Source organism: Sphaeramia orbicularis, chromosome 1 (assembly GCF_902148855.1).
Source record: "Sphaeramia orbicularis chromosome 1, fSphaOr1.1, whole genome shotgun sequence".
NCBI classification, from domain to species: Eukaryota; Metazoa; Chordata; class Actinopteri; order Kurtiformes; family Apogonidae; genus Sphaeramia; species Sphaeramia orbicularis.
Genome location: NC_043957.1, coordinates 44,405,821 through 44,428,157, shown reverse-complemented (window position 1 = coordinate 44,428,157; position 22,337 = coordinate 44,405,821). Strand labels below are relative to the sequence as shown.

Here is a 22,337-nt window from a genome sequence, read left to right as displayed (position 1 = left end):
AAAAAATCATACATGAGAAAAAGAGGGAAATCGTAGTAGTTAAGAAGCTAGAACTTGAACACTTGAACACTCAATGAATCAATCAAGTAATGATCAACAAAAATTACAATTGCAGATTCAGGCAACTGCAGATTGATTTTCTGTTGATAGGATCTATTAGTCACTCATTCTAATGGCTTTAACATAGTTTTTGCTGAAGTCCAATCATTTTTGTTAAGTTTCTACAATCCTGTCAAATATTATGTCCAGAATCTTGTCTTTTTAACAGTTGGCAATAGTCCCCAACATTAAGCAGTAAACACATGTGAAAGAGACATTACTTGAGGGTACATAGTTAACATGTTCATTGTCACCCTTAACATTAACCAATGCTAATATCTTTTTTGAAAACTCTGACTCGTGTGAAGGTGTGGTGATAAAGGAGGTGGTAAGAGCTGATGTAGACCAAAGAACAAATGAGTTATAAATCAAGAATCACTTACAAACTGAATGATGAATGTCATGGAAATTTGTAGCATTCTGGACACCATTTTGAAGCAAGAACACAAAAACTCCCTGAATTTGGGTTAAAGCAAATATATTGTTACATGTAAGAAAAATGAGACAACAGACCGCAATCGTCCAAAGCCTTGCCCCCTGCTGTCTGACCAGCAGAAGAATTCTCAAAGCTTATATAACTTTACCCTTTACCATGCTAGGTTAAGTACAAATTGATTGGTTTGGTAAACTCCACCTATGTACACTTGGTCAGTGGAGTCAGTAGTGTTTCCTTAAAGAGAAGGTAGACTATTGCCGCGTTTCCACTACGCCACAGGTGTCAAACATGCGGCCCGGGGGCCAAAACCGGCCATCCAAAGGTTCCAATCTGGCCTGCAGCATGATTTTATGGAGTGCAAAAATTACACTGAAGATATTAACAGTCAAGGGTGTTGAACTGGTTTTAGCCCAATGTGATCTAAAGTAAAATAATAGTCTAATAACCCTTACAATAAAACGTGAACAACCTGAAAATTAATTACAACTTTAACAATATTCTGTCTGTTACTAAATGTTTTGTATATTTGTAGATCCAATTTGTAAGTTGTGTTAATAAGTTGACACATAATATTGTAGGCATTCTTATTTTAGTTATACATTCCAAACTTCCAAATGTTTGTGTAACATTGTGTGTAGTGCACATGTACAAGTGATAAGTTGAGGCATAATATTGTTAAAATTTTGCTTATTTTCTTAAGAATTTACATTTTTTTCAGGTTATTCACATCTTTTTGATGAAAAGATAGTTTGTAAATGTAAATATTTTCATAATTTCATATTTTTCATTGCACTAAAATGAAGAGAAAAACTGGGAGTTGTCATTATTTATAGGTTTTTATGCTATTATTTTAATGGTTTGGCCCACTTGAGATCGAACTGGGCTGAATGTGGCCCCTGAGCTAAAATGAGTTTGACACCCCTGCACTACGTGGACCGGCTTGGCTCGACTCGACTCGGCCTTTTTGCGTTTCCATTACGAAAAAGGACCTGGAATCTGGTATCCGGTTCTATTTTTTTAGTATCACCTCCGCAGAGATTCCAAGACTGGGGATGAGATACTAAAATGTGACGTGTAAACGCTGCAGACCACTGATTGGTCAGACAGTTGTCTCTGTGACCCGCCGTTTTACAAAAAAACAGATGCGGAAGTTTACAGTAAATGTAGCGGTAGGTTAATCCACATGATGTCAGCCTGCAAAACTACACCATTCAGCCAGGAGGTTCAGTCTTTGGTGGCTGACGTAATAATGCAGCATGAGTTTGACGAGACAACACACAACGAGCAAGTTTATAAGTGACTCTCTGAGCAGACGACACAGAAGTAATGCGCCACATCGCTATGACGTCCAGGTACTGGAAAGTCGATAGTATCCTGTAACGGAAACGGTCTCCAGGAATAGTATCTGGTACCTGAGACAAGTCGAGTCGAGCCGGTTCCACGTAGTGGAAACGCAGCATAAGTCTCTGACTCATCAATAAGAAAGACAGTGAAGGAAACAACAAGCTTGACATGTTCACAGCAGGTGGTCATATGTTATGCAATGTTTAAAATGAGAATGCTGTACACTGCAACATTTCACTTTTCTTTGTCATAATCTAAGTGTATATTTTCATATTGTATTTTGATATATTATAAATTAATAAAAATCTAAAATCCCCTTACTGTAAAGACCTGTGTTTCTGATAAGGGCAAGTGTTAAACATAACTCAATAGACCTTCCTGTTCTGTGCTTCTATTGTCACTACTCTTATTAATAGTTGTAGGTCGGTGATTGTTTCACAAATGTTACATATAGAGTCTAGTAAAACAATAGTTTCTGTAAATTAACCTTCCACCCTCTATTGTGTAGAACAATTGCCTTGTGGCCAGGAATTGATTTTTCTCTTGCGTGTGTGCGTGTGTTGCTTTGACAGACACCATTAATCACACTTTGAAAATAATTTATTTGGCATTCCATAGGATAAATTTGTAATTTCCATGAGCTTAGTTACATTTAGTTTGCCCAGAAACTCAATTTCTCCAGCCATCCATGCATTCAATTAGGGAGAATCTTCTGCAAAGCCAGGTGGGCTTTTCAATGAGTACATGCGTCTCCCAAAGCCACGCAGGAAACCGTGTGCTCTACACTTAATTAGTAACAACTCGTCCATATGTTATGTATACACCATGGAAATGTATGAATGTGTAAACCACTTCAGTTTTCAACTAAACAGAGTGATCGGCGATGTCTGTAAATGCCTCACCCAGATTATGCAGTGAATTAAAATATAGGTAATAAATTATTAACTGGATGCCTGCAGCTATTGTATCATCTAAGAAAACTCTGATAATCATATTCTGTCCATATCTGCAGTAGAGCTGTCTGGAGATACAGAGGATTCAAGCCATTATATTATACAGGCACAAAAATAGACCAGGAAAAACCAAAAATAGAAGTCACAATGAGAAGAAAATATGTTATTCATTTCAGATTAAATAGTTATGTGACACCACGGTGAAGCAAGACGGTCCTGGGTTTAACCGGGGGGGGGGGCTCCGGCTTTCTCCCACAGTCCAAAGACATGCACTAATAGGTTAACGGGTTCATCTAAATTGCCCAGAGATGTGAATTGAGAGTGATGGGTTGTTTTTCTGTATATGTCAGCCCTACGATGAAGTGGCGGCATGTCCTGGGTGAACCCCGCCTTCGCCTGAAACGTAGCTGGGATAGGCTCCAGCACCCCCGTGACCCTCACGAAGAAAAAGCAGTGCAGAAGTTGCACCAGAGTTTTACATCCCCTGTGCTAGACGGAGCAATTCCGCAGATCATTCCCCCCCACAGTTATCAGACTTTATAACAATTCACAGTAACACCCCCCACCCCCACTCCCCATATCATACCATGTACATGTGTAACTAGGGATATGAATCGTTAAGAATTTAACGATTCCGATTCCATTATCGATATTGCTTATCGATCCGATTCCTTATTGATTCTCTTATCGATTCTCATTGGGTGAGGGAATAAAAGAGTACAAACGGGTGTGTTTGCATTAACTGTCTTTTATATTTCCATCTGCACAGAAAATATTACATATACAGTATGTATATGTTATATGGGGGGGTGCGTACAGTGAAAGTGAAACTAAAGACTCTTTACTAATTCCTCTATTGCTGCACTTGTACTACGTGGAACCAGTTCAACTCGGCTCGGCTTGTCTCCCGTTGTTGTGCACCTCATTTCCTTTCCCTTCTTACCTTCGGAAACTTGTATGTGAGGAGTTACGACATTTGTTGCCCACACTGGAACTGGTACCGGCCCGGCGTTCACTCTGCTGCTACATTCACAAGCGCTGTTAAGTAGCGTATCAAATATGTGACATTCCTGTAAATGATTCACATGCTGTGGACAAATGTTTGAGCATACTGGAGGGATTCCACCCTTTTGAAGACATGGAAGCTTTGACAGTGTTCCAAGTAAGTGGACCTGGTGTCATCTTTTTAGACCATTTCTGCCTCAACGCCATGTTGGCTACGTTCTGACCAAAACAATGCAGTGTATGTGTGATGTCATCGTGCATGCGCAACGAAGGTGGAGTCGATAAGCAGAATTGTTAAGCAGGAAGGCAAATGATTCCAAGGAATCGAGCTACCGGGAACCGGTTCTCAAAAAGAACCGGTTCTTGATTCCCATCCCTATGTGCAACCACAACATAAATATGCAAATACTATTTAAATTTTACAAATGTTTAATTCTAATTCTCTATTTAATATATATATTACCAAATTTCTCATTTTCTTTTATATTTAATTTCTCACTTGTGGTTCTTTTTCTACCTGTCTTTCTCTTTTGTGTCTTGTGTGTCTGCACTTGTGTGTTGTATGTCGCTGCTATCAACTGTGAAATTTCCCCATGGTGGGATCAAAAAAGTCATATCTTATGTTATCTTATGAATGGATTTCAAATAATTCAATAAGATTAACAAACTAAAATTGTGTATTTGCTGTATTTTCCATTGTATTGCAAAAAAGAAATGCAACTGGTGTTTTCCTCGCTACATAATCAAAGTATATATTTTCAGACTACTGATGACATTTTAACCTGCTCACTTCATGCCAAAAGAAATCGCCCAATTCTTTAATAATTATAGTAATTTCAAGACAGGACACAACAAGAAAAGCCTGCCACTTTGTTCCACTTAATTCTGCACTCATCTTAAGCATATGTTCATGAAAAATAATTCAACAGAAAAAGTACTGCTTCTGTGGGTTTCTATACCATTTATCGTGTCTGTGTTTGAGTTTTGTTTAGTTTGTTTTTGGTCTGTAGTTCATCCACATGACACTAGACTGTTACTGAAAACAGAAAAAATACAGTTTACTATTAGTCATTCCATCTAACATTATAAAATGGGAAGATTTATATGAAATGTTCACAAAATGTTGTTTTCAACAAGATCCAACATTTTTTTTTTACCCTTACCTGCAAGGCAAGGCAAGTTTATTTATATAGCACTATTCATACACAGGGTAACTCAAAGTGCTTTACAAAGGCATTAAATAAAAAATCACAAACGGAAAAAAAGACATTGAAATTACATTAAAATCAAAAAAGAGAAAAAAGACATTAAAATCATCAGAGATAAAACGTGATTTTAAAATGCATTCATACAATAAAAAAAGACATTATATTAAAATTATACATTAAAATGAAAATAGAAGTAAAACAAACCAAAACATAATTGCGTTTGTCATTCAGTTAGCAAGACCTCTGATTTTACTTCAATGGAAATCTCCAACTCCTCCATTCCATGTTCTTTGGATCAAATCCATTTTGAACTGTATACATCTAGAGAAGATACAATTCACACTTCAGGGCTCCAAGACCAAATTTTATACAGTGTGGACCCCTTTTCTTTCATATGCTACAGATCTAAATTTCCCCGCCATCCCTGTTTGATCGGTTGTGTCTTGTGTATTCACATATGTGGCTGTTCCCCCGCCAGACTGGAGCGAACTGAACCTAATTTACTCATGAATATGTAGGAGTCAGAGTATATGTGCAATAAGGAACCTTAAACGCTGAGATGGACCATGTTTACACTAGTTGACCTATATAGGATAGTATAATTGAATTCTTTATGTCAAGGCAGTTTGTTTGTCTGTTTTGTTCTTTGCCGTAGTTGTTTTATTTTGCTTTTATACATTTTATACATTACTTGCTTTTATACATTACTCATTACATTACACATTACTACCACCTAGGTTACTGACTTCATATACAAAGGTGTGTCGTATACATGTAACATGTGACTGAAAAAAACTCAATAAAATATGTTGGGAAAAACAAATTAAATAGAGTAAAGCAAGACATTAAAATAAAAAAAAGTGCATTTAAAAGACAAGATTGAAAAGAGTCTACTCATAAGCTTCACAGCTTCCACACAGATGGACAGGACACTATGGGCCAGATCTACTAAAATCCCAATTTGTGTGTAGTAATTGGCACAATCTAGAATTTTGTGTGTGGGGTATGACCACAGTTTGCGGGTAATTTACAAAGATTGATTGTGCAAATTATAATAGGTGCAAAGTGTTGGAGACCGCCCTATTTAAATGAAGGTTTTGCGTGCACTACTGGAGATATTACACTGTAAAAACTGCTCTGGGATACAGCAGCATTAATGGGAACAGTGAGTGAATGATCCAGATGCAAGGAAGTGTAACGTTGGAGGAGTTTTGTCATAGAAGGTATTGCATGACTCATTCATTCATTTATTTTTAATTTTAAAGGTGTGTGTGTGTGTGTCAAGGTTATAATAGTTTTGGATTTTTAATTATAGTTTAGTTTTAATTTGTTTTGACTTTTTTTCTCTCAATTCAGTTAGTTTTAATTAGATTTTAGAGCAGGTTTGCTAGTTTTTATTAGTTATCTTTTTTTCCTGAATGCTTAGTTTTAGTTTAGTTTAGTTTTAGTATTAGTTTTAGTCATTTCATATATTTTACCTTCCTCACCATCCTATTCAAAGAAATTAGTGAGGTGCAAATCAGCGGGTTACTCTGGACACTTTATTTGGGGGTCGGGTTAGGGCGGCTCATTGACTGAGCAGAGACACAAACACATGTACAGTACAGTGTATAAATTCCCTATAGCAGGTTGGGGGAGGGTGCGATCCAAACACAACGTCACTTATGTGAAAACAATGCGAAGATGTGCAAAGCGCGAGAGGAGATGTACAAAGCAGCCAGCAGTAAACCAGATAGAAACATATATAAACCAGCTAATCAGCAGTAAACCGCATACAAATATATATATAAACCATATAGAAATATATATAAACCACTTAGAAACATATATAACCCAGTTCATCATCAGTAAACCACACCTTAGCAGATATGTCATGTCTTAATCATCTCCAGTTCCATTATTAGCCAACTTTGCTTCAGTTCAGCTAGCTGTAGCTAGTAACATCAAACGTTTTTTAACATTATAACAGGTTCCATACCTCTGTAATTGGATTAGTTTTCATCCTCCTCTGTTCTCCTCTTCTAAACTGTGCAGTTAAGAGTTTTCATGGTGATAAACTCTCCAGTTTTTACCTGGATGCTAGTTCACTGACGCTGTCATTTAGCTCTATTTTAAATCACAATCATCAGGAATGGAGAAGAGTCCCGTAAAGTGTATGTGTGTGTGGGTGGGGGGGGGCGCATATGTCGCAATTATTTTTTCTTTCGTCATTCCAAAAATGTTCACACGAGGGTGAAAAATGCGTTCTTTGCATCTCGTTTTATCATTCCGATGTCTCCTCTAACCACTTCCATGTGTGCGCAATTACACATCCAAACTGTTTGCACCTCCTTTTGAGGCGTGTTAAATATAGACGCAGTTTCTATCAGCAAAATTGCTTTAGGGTTTGATAAATCACTTTGCTAAATTAATATACTTACATTTTCTCCTCCCAGCTCACGCACAACTACGTGTAAATGCCCCATATTGCATATTCATTGTGTCAAATGTACTAACTGGATGCAGACGCGCTATTTTGCACCTTTGAAAGACGCAACCCTTAGTGCGCACTGTTAGTAAATCAGTTTGTACATTTTTTTGCATGTGCAATGAGTTTGCACACATTTTAATACACGCAAACCTTAAGTAGATCCGGCCCTGTATTTGTTTGTGATCATCTATAAGTGGTCTTGGTCATGAACACACTGTGCTTGTGTTTTCACTGGAACATGATGCAGATTATGGCCACTTCCTGCTTTGAATCATAGCATTTTCCCACTCTGGAAAAAATTCTCATAACACTTTATTGTACAAAATTATTCCTTAATGGGTCTTGCAAGCTCCATATTGCTTCTACCTCTGGATGCCACGCTGCAGCTATTAGTGTATTCAATTTTAACCGTAGTGCATTTTCTCAGGTGTGAGTGAAGTAATCACACTGTGATGCCGACCAAAAGAACTGCTTCAACACCTTTCAACAGAAATTGCCGCAGTCAGGTTCCAAACGACCTCTTGAGTGGTGTTTATGGTGAGAATGTTGTCTAACCTCAATCTGACCCAAACACCAGGTGTACTCCTAAAATTTGAGCTGCGTATGTTTGTAGTGAGGTGGGCATTGCATTTTGGGAGAATTTGCAAACAGTAACAGCTGGCACAGTAGTATCAGCATAATCACCGAGATTATTTTAATGCATTTGCTGAAAATTTCTCTGTGTGAAAAGAAACTGAATAAAGGGCAAAATGCTTTATGTTTACAGTGGTTTAGACCAGACCAGAGTGGACTATAGAATAGAATAGAATAGAATAGAATAGAATAGAATAACCTTTATTGTCATTGTGTGGACAATGAAATTAGAAGTGCAACTCCAGTCACAAAACACCAGTGTTACAGAAATAACAATAGAGTAAAAATAAGATTACAAAAACTAAAAATAAGATAAGAAAATATAATACAATTTTTACAATTTAACAAAGTAACATAAGAATAGAGCTTAGTAGAATAAAAATAAAACTGGACAAAATATGAATGGATCCAATTTACAGTATTAACAGTATGTGGCATTATGCATATCTATGAACAATATAATAATAATACTAATAATAATAATAATTATTGTTATTATTACCACTGTTGTTAATGATAAGGATTTTTTTCTTCTTTTTTTTAATCATTTATTGTTGTTACCAACTCCTTTGTCTTTTCTTTCACTTTCTTCTCTCCCTCTCTCTCACTCACACCCACACACACAAATGTATAATGACAAAAATGTAATTATCTGTTTTTGTTTTGTTTTATTTGTTGTCACATCCTTCACATGTTTTGTCATGTACTGCTCACTTAACAAATAAAAAAACAAAAACAGGTTGTGTATTATGTAAACACTATGTATACCTGTGAACTAATTCCATATAAAAATAGTGCATTTAATTTTTGATCAATATTGAATAATTATTGCATTGTTATTAGATTATCGGATGACTTATTGCGCATAATTTACATTTGAAGGATGTCCAAAAAGGGGCAGAAAAAGAAAGATTCTCCACCCTGCAGGCAGACCTGACTAGTTTGCAGACGCCAAATTAAATCGTCAAAACTCACAACGCAAAAAACAGATAAACAGTAGATAAATGACTGAACACACTCTATTTCTGACCTGACTCCAGATCAGTCTGCCTGCATCGAACCCTAATGTGAAGAATCTGAGCAGAAAAGATTTTAAAAACCACTTAAGTTAAAAAAAACAAAACAAAAAAAAACAAACTCATTTGCATTGAGAAATGACAAATTTCCAACCCTGTGATTATTTTTTTTCCCAGCAGTGAACCTGAAATTAATAATGTACAGTTTCATAGTTTCGACATGGCCGCACTCTGTAGGGAAAACATGTCATGTTTTATCACAACAGCTTAGAGAGATGAGTTGGCAAAATTCAAATTAAATCTGTATTCTGCAAACCTGGAGAAATGTTCACTCCCCTTCAAATTATGCAGTGTATTTTTTATGTAAACAAACATTGGGTTTTGATAATGTGCTTACCCCCAAGAGTGTCATAATTTGTCAAGGTGAGGAGCCTTTCACAAGCTTGATGAAGAGCTCCATTAATTGTTGAGGTTTGCAGAGGCAAAGGAAGGGGGGAGCGGAGCCGAGAATACAACCGAAGAGGAGGAAAATAATTGTTGGAAACAGTTTTCATTTCATCAAGCCCTGAAGCCCATGGAGACAGGGCCACAGTGATGAGAGGTGGGAGGGAAAGGGGGCTGTGGGGGTGAGGTGGGGGGGGTCAGGTGAGGAATTAATTGCAGAGGGGAAATTATTACTGGGCTGTGAGCTGAGGAGAAAGGGATGAAAGAGATGAGGTATTAGAAAAACTCTGAATCAAGCAGGGAGGTCGGGCATGGATTCAGAGCGTCTCAATAGCTGTTTCTATGGAACTGTTTCGAAGAAAACATTTGAAAAGTCACAAAAGGAAAAACAAATAACATCCAATTTGTATTTGTTTCCATAAAGTGATTTGAAGCGAGGCTGCGTAATGTCATCTGATACCCAATATGTTTTCTAAGGGATCAGTGCAATAACAGTGTGACTGATGGGTTTCTGTTTGTGTGTGTGTGTGTGTTTTTTACCTATTTATTTTAGCTGCTTTTATTTAGAGCCCGACCGATATGGGATTTTTGGGGCTGATGCCGATACTGATATTGGGGGCTAAAAAAAGCCGATATCCAATATATCGGCCGAAATCCGATATTGGCCGATAACCAATATATTGGCCGATATATGAAATAAGAACATTTATCTACACAGGATATAATAATCTTATATTACAGGGTGGGGAAGCAAAATTTACAATGAACATTTAGTTGTTTTTTCTCAGCAGGCACTACGTCAATTGTTTTGAAACCAAACATATACTGATGTCATAATCATACCTAACACTATTATCCATACCTTTTCAGAAACTTTTGCCCGTATGAGTAATCAGGAAAGCAAACATCAAAGAGTGTGTGAGTCGCTGAATGCACTCGTCACACCAAAGGAGATTTCAAAAATAGTTGGAGTGTCCATAAAGACTGTTTATAATGTAAACAAGAGAATGACTATGAGCAAAACTATTACGAGAAAGTTTGGAAGTGGAGGGAGCAACAAAAAACGTACCAAAGCTTTTATTAAAGCTCTCAAATCCAAAATCCTAAAGGTTCCAACCAAATCCATGAGAAAAATGGCAATTGAACTTCAGGTAGACAACAAGACCGTTAGAAATGCAGTAAAATATGATTTGAAGATTTAAATTCTCATGACTTTCAATAAACTAATTGGTCATACACTGTCTTTCAATCCCTGCCTCAAAATATTGTAAATTTTGCTTCCCCACCCTGTAGATAATTGTGGACAAGTGGTATAAACAGTTGCATAAATCTTTGTTTATCTAACAAAGATAATTTACACAACTTTCAAATGCAAACTATGCAATCACAAAAATAATTAGAGCAAAAAATACTACTTACCCCAAAATACTGTTTTCACTCACAAATTTGGATGTGTCTTCCTCATGGCACTACAACTTCCCATGTGGACTAAGGACTAAACTGAGCATGTGCAGAGGGAATTAGGTGAGTCCTAAATTGTTCCTGATTAGAGCAATAGCAAGAGTTACAACTGACCTGTGTTACAACTGTCCCCAGTCTCCCCTACACTATTAACATCCAGGCCTGCCTGCAGAATGAAACTGTGAGGTAGACAGGAAGTGCATGGACATGGGTGTGTGTGTGTGTGGGGGGTGAATACTTAATAAAACAGGGGGTCCGTGATTTTCCTGGGGGGGGGTTGGAGTGGGAGGGGGAGAGTTTAGTGGTCCATCCTTGTCAGAGCATGCGGTAGCGGTCTGTGATTTTTGCCGGTGGTGGTGGTGGTGGTGGTGGTGGGGGGGGGGGGTAGGAGTCAGAGCGGGGGGATTAGCAGCAGCGCTGTGATTATGTGATTGTGTGTGTGGGGGTGATAGTGTCATTGTCCGAGCAGGAGTGAAAGTGAAACTAACTCGTTTTACTGTTCGTCTGACTCTCTGTGTCGCACACACACAAACAGGAGCAGCGCGCGACTGAATCTCCGCGCAGCAAAACAAGTTAATATATCGGCTACATATTGGCCGATGTTGATTAATTGGTGAAACACTATAACCAGCCCGATTAATCGGCCGGCCGATTATAAAATAAATCTTGATTAAGGTTCTAACAATTCCTGCATGAAAGGGTTAAACTTAAGAATTCAACTATTTGAATTAAAATATTTCAATTTTCATTCTATTATACGCCAATTTGTCTTTTGTTCTTTTTCTGATGTCTTGATATCTTCTTTTCACTTCATCCACTGTTCGCATCGCTTTACCAACAGCATTTACTTTTTCACAGATTTTCTCCCATATAGTGTTCTTTTGTGCGATCATCAGATTTCTTTGCTGTAGCTCATTTAAGTGTTTATTTGCTTCATCTACCAACACCTCTAATTCTATAGGGTCAAATGTAGCTTTGCGCTTTCGTCTCTCCAAACTCTCCATGCTGCAAACCAACACAAAACCCTCATTTAAATAAGCATTTGCACCTGTTGCACAGTCACTCTTAGTAAATCACCCACAAACCGCAGTTTAACCCCACACGCAAAATTCTAGATTGCACGCGCAAATTAGTACACGCAAATTGGGATCTTAGTAAATCCGGCCCTTAATCTTTTCAAAGTGATTCATCAGTATTTATGATTTCATCCTCTGCATTTTTCATGGAAAAGCAAGAATTTTCCTGACACTTACATTTACTAATCATGTAAATGTTCAGATGATTATTGCATCAAAACAGCAAAAAGTGAAGGAAGAGTGGCTTTTTTCAGCAAAATATATCATTAACTGAATATAATCCAATCCAACTTTATTTGCAAAGAACTTTAAAACAACCACAGTAGACCAAAGTGCTGTACAGAAGAATAATTAAAACCAAAATAGAAGAATAAAATACAGAATAGATTTAACCCTTTCATGCATGAACTATGAGAACATTATTGAAGATTCTTTTTATTATAAAGAGTCTTTTTATTCCTTTTTACACATGAAAAATAAATAAATATATAAAATTATAAACCTATTTTTCATGGAGTGACAAAAATGCCCACTCAGCTGGACACCATTCGTTCAATTTTAGAAGCAAAGAAACATGTATTTACTGATATACTGTGTGAAAATTATTAAATAAAACATGTTTAATGCTGCTATTCTGATGTTTTCTCACATTTTAACAGCCTTTTTGTTTAAAAAAAACAAACAAAATTGTTAATTACAGTCTAATGACAATTAGCAATTTTTTTTTATTTTATTTTTTTTATTTTTTTAACGTCAAACGTGTAACTGCAGATCAGGTTTATCTAGAACAGCAAACTTACAGTAATTGTATGAATTACAGTGTATGGGATGATGCATAAGTGTCCTCTGTGTTTGCTGATATGGAACTAAAACAACAAAATCTATAAATATACAAGAGAATACCTTTGAACAGCTGTCCACTGTAGTGAACACTATGCATGAAAGGGTTAAAGACATAGAAACTGTACAAAAACGAAAACAGTGCTATACAGAAGAATAAATAAAACCCAAATAAAAGAATAAAATACAAGAATAGATAAAAAACAAACAAACAAAAAGCCACACAATTAAAAATAACAAAATAAATAATTAAAATAAATAGATAAATAAGAACAATAAACCACTACCAAATGAAAACAGAATAAAGATAGTACCTTCAAACATCTCACATGGTTTCAAAAGCCAAGGAGAAAAAAAACAAAAAACAAGTGTCTACAATCAATGTCATTCGTCAAACTACATGTTTTGTTTTGTTTTTGTCACTGTTACAAAAGATGACAGTGTTTTCTATGGAGCTTCTGAACGTCCAAATAAACCACATCTAATGTCACCGAAAAGCTGTGAACCTGCATTTTATCTCAATTATTTTAATAGTTTTAGAGGTTCAAAAATTATTTTGCAGTTTTGATCAGTAGATGCTTTTGGTCACTGGTGGCATTTTAGGTCTCAAAAATGCATGTTATACTGATTGTGCTAAAAAAAAAAAAAAAAAAAAAAAAAAAAAAAAAACAGGACCTTGTGTGATCACAGTTAAAACGGAATAAAAACCATACAACTTACTTTAGATTTTAAATTGACTTCTGTGCCTCTTAACACAAATAGCGCTTCTGTTAAGCATGATGAGGTCAGGATAATAAAGCAGCGGTGCAACAGCTGAAATTGAATTAATATTAATATCCCACTGGGAATGATTGAAACAAGACCAAAAAAGAATTCTCTGTAAGACTCTCATATTCCTTCCAGCTCTTCCTCAGTATACGTTGAAAATAGATCCAACTGAAAAACAGTCACTACCCTGCAGCTTCAAAAATATACATTAACTGAACTAATTTTTTTTAATGAACTGAAAGTTAGCTCCAAAGTTGTGAAAATCTAACTTTGTTCACTGTTCTTGTTCTACACTCAGTCCACACTCAGAAATGTCACACCTCATTTTCGCAGGTGTAATCTCAGGGTGTTTTCAGACTGGGTATCTGGATCTGTGCTTTACCTGGGTACGTTCACACCTTTCTCGCAGATGTTGTGTTCATAAGCATGTACCGCCACCTGTGCCTGAGAACAAGTGGGTGTTACAGCCAAAACAGTAGGTGGCGCTGTGGAAGGAATTCTGTCGCTATCCAACAAATGCAGAAGTGGCAAACCCTAACATCAGTGGTTCCCAACCTTTTTAGGCTCGTAACCCCATTTTAACATCACAAATTTCTGGCGACCCCAGACATTCAAAATGGAGACTTTTGTGTTTTTTTTTGCTAAAATTAATTAATTTTTGATCATGTAATAGTTTGCTATACTATGTTGCAAATAAACATTAATTTTAGATGACATTTAGTCTATATAATGTATATTATTATGGATGGAGGCAGAAAAAACAGGTGTAGATTACTGCACAAAGGGAGAATTTTATTTTCCTCGGTCAGGATATGTACAGTCAGTCCAGCTTGGATTTACAAGGCTGACAATTAATACTGAACAAACAATAAGTCAAAGTATGAATTATGAAAGAGCTGCAGCATCTGAAACTGACCACAATGAACATTTGACAGATAAACAGTACCACAGTGCTTCAGTTTCAGCTTCAGAGTTTGTCATGTCTGTTATGGATTGGGATTGTCTGTCAACTCAATATACAGGGTGGGGAAGCAAAATTTACAATGAACGTTTAGTTGTTTTTTCTCAGCAGGCACTACATCAATTGTTTTGAAACCAAACATATATTGATGTCATAATCATACCTAACACTATTATCCATACCTTTTCACAAACTTTTGCCCATATGAGTAATCAGGAAAGCAAACGTCAAAGAGTGTGTAAAAGGAGATTTCAAAAATAGTTGGAGTGTCCATAAAGACTGTTTATAATGTAAAGAAGAGAATGACTATGAGCAAAACTATTACGAGAAAGTCTGGAAGATACTATTAAAGAAGAATGGGAGAAGTTGTCACCTGAATATTTGAGGAACACTTGCGCAAGTTTCAGGAAGCGTGTGAAGGCAGTTATTGAGAAAGAAGGAGGACACATAGAATAAAAACATTTTCTATTATGTCAATTTTCTTGTGGCAAATAAATTCTCATGACTTTCAATAAACTAATTGGTCATACACTGTCTTTCAATCCCTGCCTCAAAATATTGTAAATTTTCCTTCCCCACCCTGTACACTACAAACAAAAAGTTAAAGGTGGGGTCTGAGATGTTTTTCTGGAGCATTTGTTACTATATTCCTTAAAATCCCCTTCACACCCCGATTACAACTCATAAATTAAATGCTCTGGCACAAAAATTAAAAAAATCAGTCACCTGTGGAACGGACAGGACTAAAAAAACACCATCCAATCATTTTGAGCGCCCACGCGAAATGATTGAACAGTGATATGTCTATCAAACTCAACTGCCATTCACCCCTCCCCCCTTCCCCCCTCTGCGTGTACCCCTTTTCAAGCATGAATTGCGTGTTCCCAGAGGCTGGAAACGCTTGTACAGGAAGCAAAGCCAGAGCTTGGCTATTTTAGTTCTATTAGGATGTAAAGTTCACCAGCAAACTGTTTTGTCACTAACATAAACCACTAGGAAATGTAACATTAGTCACATAGGTCTGAACTGGGGCTGTTCTGGAAGAGCGGGGGTGTTAGAGGATATGCATGGATACGCTAGCTTGGAGGCTCAGCCAGGGCTGTAGCCGGCGAGGGAGCCTCAGCCCGTGTAGGAGATGGAGCTGTGGCCGGGGCCGGACCGTATATGGCGTCGGAGTAAAGCCGGGGATGGAGCAGAGCCTCATGGCTAATTGTTGCCGTGCAGCACTCGTGAACCCTCGGAAACAAGCATTGCGCGTGCCGCTACTCTGGAGGCGTGGCTTCAGAGGGACGTCTGAAGAAAGGGGTTTGGACTTTTGAATTGACTATTTTCAAAATGTAGCTAGCTCGAACCGTTTCTCCAAGATCTCAGACCCTACCTTTAAGGATATTTCTTTTTTTTTTTTGGTCTTTTTTTGTTTTGTAAATAAAACTGTGTCTGGTCATTAAAAAGAATGTTTCAATTCAGTTCCCACACAAAAAAGTAAAAAGCGCTCCCAAGTGAAAAAAATAGCCCAGAAATTAAAAATATCCTGAACTTTTTGTCTGTAGTGTATATTTTTTTATTAGTAAGTTGTTTTTTTTTTGTTTGTTTTTTTAAGCAATTACTATTTTACTATTACTATTTCAGGCAACCCCATTTGAATTCCAGGAGACCCCACATAGGGTCTCAACCCCAAGGTTGAAAAACACTGCCTTACGCCATCAACCGAGCCAGTGTTCTGTTCACAGGTAATACTTTTCTGTTATCCTGTTTGAGGCAAAGAAGAAGAGCGACCTTCATTGTCTCTGATATATCACCGAGTGGTCCCGTTGATAAGGCGAACCTGTGCCGCACGAATCCGAGGCTTTTTCAGGAGACAACAGGAGCGCCTTCTATGGTCTCGTGGTGAATAGGTAATTTCCGTTGTCAGGTACAGCTCACTTTCACACGGCAACGTTCCGTACTGAAATCCACGTAGTCCGTACCCAGGACTACCTTCTCAGCTAGACTCGGGTACGGTAGTCGCTCATGGAACGTTTACATTCACACTGATAAAATTAAGTGGACTTTGGGCTCCAATGTACTCGGATACTCAGTGTGTAAACGCCCTCAGAGTCAGCTGTTACGAGGCTCTTATGACTATCTCTGTTTCCAAACTGTTAGTCATCGCACAAAGGTCGCTCAGGAGATTTAAACCCATGCAAAGTATTCTGGGAAACCTTCTAATTACACTAATTGTGTTCAAACTAATTACTCAGAGGGGCATTTGCTCAGTTGTTCACCATTTCATTTTAATTTATTTAATAGGCTTGAGAATGAAGACTAAAAAAAATATGGTTTACATTAAAATGAAATAGATACATTAGCGTTCAGTTACAGTGAGTAAACATTTTTTTTTTTTTTTTTTTTTTTTTTTTTTTAGTCTTCTTCTTTAAACAAGCCTCGTTTTCCAGTAAGTGGCTCCGTTTTGTTTTACAGTGCTGAGGTCTGGAGTCAGTGCTCGACTAGTCTGAAGGAGAAATTCAATTACACGTAGCAGCCATCATCTTGGCCTTCATTTAACTGTCATCCTGCAGTTTCACGGGGCAAGTTCAAACATTTCACCTCTGCTGATTGATGGCAGGTAGTTGGGTGACTGGGAATTGCTGTTCTCACCTCAGTTATAAAACAAGCCACCTCAGCAGATAGTAATTGCTCTGTGCTCTAAGGTTCATCAAAGCATTAAGTTATTGGCTTGATTAAAGTTATTAGTCACATAGAGGGGAAACTGAGCTGAGAGGATCTCTTTAATTTTTTTTTTTTTTTTTAGAATGGGCAGAAAGATTCAGAGAGGACATCACTGACACTCAACACTAAAACCAACTGTGAGCTCAAATATCTGATAGGATATTGAGAAATCCTGCCGTTTTAAAACTGTGAGCTAAAACGCCTTCTGCCAGGTACTTGGTGTGGACTCTTTGCTTCGACCTTTAGCATGTAATTCTGACAAACCCAAATGAAAACTGGTTTTGTACAATAACTGTGAATCACATAATGCATTTGTAAATCCACTGGCTTAATACCACATATGGAAGGAGCAAACAAATCAATGTGAACACAGGACTTTGTTTGTAAAAGCTTCACTTCTTGCAGGTAATAAACCTTGGGCCAACATGAACATAGTAAGAAGTGAAATTAGATTTATTTTTTGACATATGTCAAAAAACATAACTGTAGCATTAGAACTGCAGCATATGATAGAAACCAGACATATTTTATTAATGCTAATTTACAACAGTTGTCTATAGAAGGCTTTTTAGAAAGAAGAAAATACAATATCCTCCTGAGACCCCAGACAGTTTTGACTTTTTTTACTTAAAATAATTGCCCCGATCGGAAACAGCATGATACAACAATTTTTTTTCAGATAATATTTTTTAGTATTTTGCTTTTTTATGGAATATCCTTTGCAGTGGACAGTTTTTTTTTTTTGTTTTTTTTTTAAATAAAGTTGTGAATTTCTTGTCCCCTACAGAGAACAAAAATACATTGCTGGGTCTCAGGAGGATACAGGCAGTGCTCAAGTTGAGGGTGAATGAGGGGTGGATGCCATCCCCCCTGAAAAATAAGCAGTCAAAATCCTCCCTGTTAGGGAGGTGATAATTAGGGCAAGTTTGTTCAGGGGCAAACTGTAAAGACAATGGTGTGTCGGTCAGAACACAGGTGAGGAAGAGACTAGACTCCAATATATCTCTCAGCAGCCTTTACTTGGTGTTCTTGTACAGATGCAGATTCATATATATATATATATATATATATATATATATATATATATATATTTTTTTTTTTTTTTTTTTTTTTTTTTTTTTTTTTTTTTCATTGGTGCTTAGAACATCGGCGGTAAAGGGTGAAAAAGGACTTATACTGAGCTGAATCGCTCAACTACATGCTGTATGTGCTTCACATCAGCCACACAGGAAGTCAAAACGGAACAATGCGAGATCATGAATGTGATCTCACATGACTACTCTAGTGAAGGGCTGAGCCTTCGTTACAATCCCCCTGCTAAAACTGCCATCCCCCCTTTCCATCCCTTAAGTAATTTTATCAACATTTAGGGTGTTTTGCGAACGTTGATCAAAATCCTGTGGGTGAGAGGGAAAGCACACATGTAATGACACAGCAGGAGTTCTTATTTTATTATTATTACCTCGCCCCCTGAAGGGGAGGCAAGGGGTATTGTTTTTGGTTTGGTTTGTTTGTTTGTTTGCTTGTTTCTTTCTTTCTTTGTTTGTTAACACTCTGGCAGCAAAACTATTGAATTCATACCAAACTGGGTTTATAGATTGCCAGTGATCCAGAATAGATGAGGTTATATTTTGGAAAAGTAGATCAAAGTTCACATTTTTTTATGAATTTTTAAATAATTTTTTTCCCCATTTATTTATAATGGACAAAATTTCAAATGTCTGTAGCAGCAAAACTATTGATTGAATTCATGCCAAATTTGGTTTATAGATTGCCAGTGACCAAGAATAGATGCCACTTAATTTTGGGAAGAGTAGGTCAAAGTTAACATTTTTTGTGTTTTTTTTTTTTTTTTTTTCCAGTATAAATCAGGTATTTTCCTGTATTTAATCTACTGATCATGAAGATGTTCTTAAAAGCTCAGATAAAGTTGACAGTTATTATATCAAAACAGAGAAAACTGCAGAAAAAGGGACTTTTTCAATCAAATATATCATGAAATGAATATAAACCAAGCATTTCCATCCACTGTCATTGATCCAACTTCATGGGTTTTACTGGTGAATCAATGTTGTAGAAGGTGACGGTGTTTCCACGTTCACTACGGAGCCTCAGAGCGTATGGAAGCGAAGAGTTCCCATAATCTAAACTAAAATGAATTTGCAGAAATGCTTTTTCATTTTAAGAATGTGGCTGTAATATTTGACTAATAAATAAAATTATTAATAAATTATCCAATCTGTATTTTCATTTTCTAAATCCAGACCACTCATTCTTTTACTTTATTAAAAAGAAAAACACATTTGAGATTTAATTTTCCAAACATTCCCCAGCAAATAGTTACCAAAATTCAATTTCAAATCTAAAATTCAAATGCATTCGCAAAAACTCTTTAAGAGTGTCCAAATGGGTTATATCTGATGAGCATGAAAACATGAAAAAGTGCATTTTACACCAATTATTTACATGTGTTGATAGGCAGTGTTGGGTAAGCTACTTGGAAAATGTAGTGGGCTAAGTTACCAGTTACTCTGCCATGAAAGAAGCTTCACTTCACAGAAGCTACCATCCAGTCAAAGGTAGCAAGCTAAGTTACACAAACACCACAGCAGTAGCTCACTACATGTGAAGCAACTTTAAGCTGCATCGACTTAACATGGCGATAAACATAAGAAACTATATATTTAAATTACCAAGTTCATGCAAAGTTAATTCCATTGGGTTATCAACAACAGTCAGTCTACGTATGTATGTCTATAGTGCAGACAGGGGACTCACTAAAAGCCAGGCGTTTCACCCAGGGGGCGGGGCTCTACGAGGGCTGTTCAATAAGTTCATGGCCTCACCCAGAAATACTGGTTGTTATAATACAGGATGTTACATTCTTTCGTGATGGGATAGTGATGCTTGAACATCGATGGACCAAGTGCATTGCTGTAAAAGGAGATTATGTTGAAAAATAAAATATAAATTATCAGTCTGTGTTGTTCTGTTCTGGGTGAGGCCATGAACTTATTGAACGGCCCTCGTATGTCCTGCATCACCCACATCGTGTACATCACAGACAGTGCACTTTTGAGTTTATCTGATTGGTTTTGATGTGTGGAATAAAATGATTTATTTAAGGTGAAATATGAACAAGGATGCATTGTCAACTTCAGATTTAAGTATTTTAATTAAATAAATGTTCAAAAAATAACTGAAACACCATGTTTTCCTCATGTTGAATACATTTACATTCATGCAGTCTGCTTGTGTGGCCAGTAGGGGAGAATGGGGTGAATTGTACCAGTTTTTACTCACAGTGACTTTAAAGTGAAGCCATGACAGTAATGCCTCCAACTTAAGTTTGTACATATATTTCAGGATGTGGTGTATCCCTGGGAATAATAACTTTGGATCTGAAATAAACTGTTTAAGAAATATAACTTTTGGGAAAAAAAAAAAAAAAAAAAAGTGGCCTCGTGGCACAACTGAACTAACTTGCAACATATGTTTTTTGCATTTTGTTTACACTATACATGCTGCCTTTAGGTAACATTATTAGAAAACATGGCATTAAGTTTCACTGTTACGCAGATGATACACAACTGTATTTATCGATTAAACCTGATCAGACCAGACAAGTAGATAAACTAAGTTCCTGTGTCCGTGACATTAAAACCTGGATGAGCGCTAATTATCTTTTACTTAACCCTGAAAAAACAGAGGTCATTATAATAGGCCCTAAAAATGCAAGAGACTCCCTATCTGACCAGATAGTCACTCTGGACAATGTGAGTGTAGCCTCTAGCACCACAGTTAGAAACCTAGGAGTTCTATTTGACCCAGATCTATCATTTAAACCACATATTAACCAAGCCTGCAGAACCGCCTTCTTCCACCTGCGCAACATAGCCAAAATTAGAAATATTCTTTCTAAAAATGATGCAGAAAAATTAGTTCATGCGTTTGTTACATCTAGATTAGATCACTGCAACTCCCTTCTCGTAGCATGTCCTAAAAGCTCTCTAAAAAGTTATCAACTGGTTCAGAACGCGGCAGCGAGACTACTAACAGGAACAAATAGAAGAGAACACATCACCCCTGTGCTCCAAGCCCTTCACTGGCTTCCAATTGAGTTTAGAATTAGATTCAAAATCCTCCTCCTCACATACAAGACCATTAATGGTATGGGCCCCTCTTATCTCAGAGATGCTCTGGTGCCGTACCATCCCAACAGAACCCTTCGTTCTCAGAATGCAGGTCTACTGGTAGTTCCCAGGGTCTGTAAAAGTACAGTAGGAGCTAGAGCCTTTAGTTACCAAGCTCCTGTTTTATGGATTCAGCTTCCAGTTAACATTAAAGAGGCCGACACAGTCTCTACATTTAAGGTCAGGCTAAAAACATTCCTATTTGAAAAAGCTTATGGTCAGGCTAGTTCAAACCAGACTAAACCCACAGTTCAGTCTAAGCTGCCCTAGGAGCAAGAATGCTGGGGGAAGTACAGGCACTGAGTCCTATCTCCTGTTTCTGGTTCTACGTACCATTCTGGTCTGCACTTATATTTTTAATATTTAGCCAACTTAGTTTGTGCAGTGCTATTCACCCGATGTCCCCTTTCCCCACTCCCCTCCGGGGGAGTGGCTACTTTTTCAGTTGTAACCACTTGGGAGCCAATGATGGCAGGATCTGCGCTGACCCATCTGTGTCCTGCCCTGTCCTGTGTCCTGACCCCCTCCCCCACCTGTCTGGATAGACGTCCTCGGCCTCACCACTGTGGATGGGCCTCCTCGCCCCTGCCTGTCTCATCCAGCGGGATGGACCCCCCATGTGTCCACCCTACTGCATCCTTGTAGACTAGAACTACATCTGCAAATGGACGTCCATCAGTCCTGCTGCATCTATAGCCTGTCCGTCCATGGGAGTGGATCT

The 22,337-nt window shown here is 37.4% G+C and overlaps 1 long non-coding RNA gene across 1 annotated transcript in view; it reads left to right on the top strand.

Annotated features, from left to right (window-relative positions):
• The window catches only part of LOC115429539 (uncharacterized), a 387,532-nt gene extending 366,671 nt beyond the window's left edge, over nt 1-20,861 (top strand). The window contains exon 4 of the long non-coding RNA XR_003936801.1: nt 20,754-20,861. This is a non-coding gene — a long non-coding RNA (uncharacterized LOC115429539). The remainder of the gene's footprint in view (nt 1-20,753) is intronic.
• Nucleotides 20,862-22,337: the final 1,476 nt, after the last annotated feature.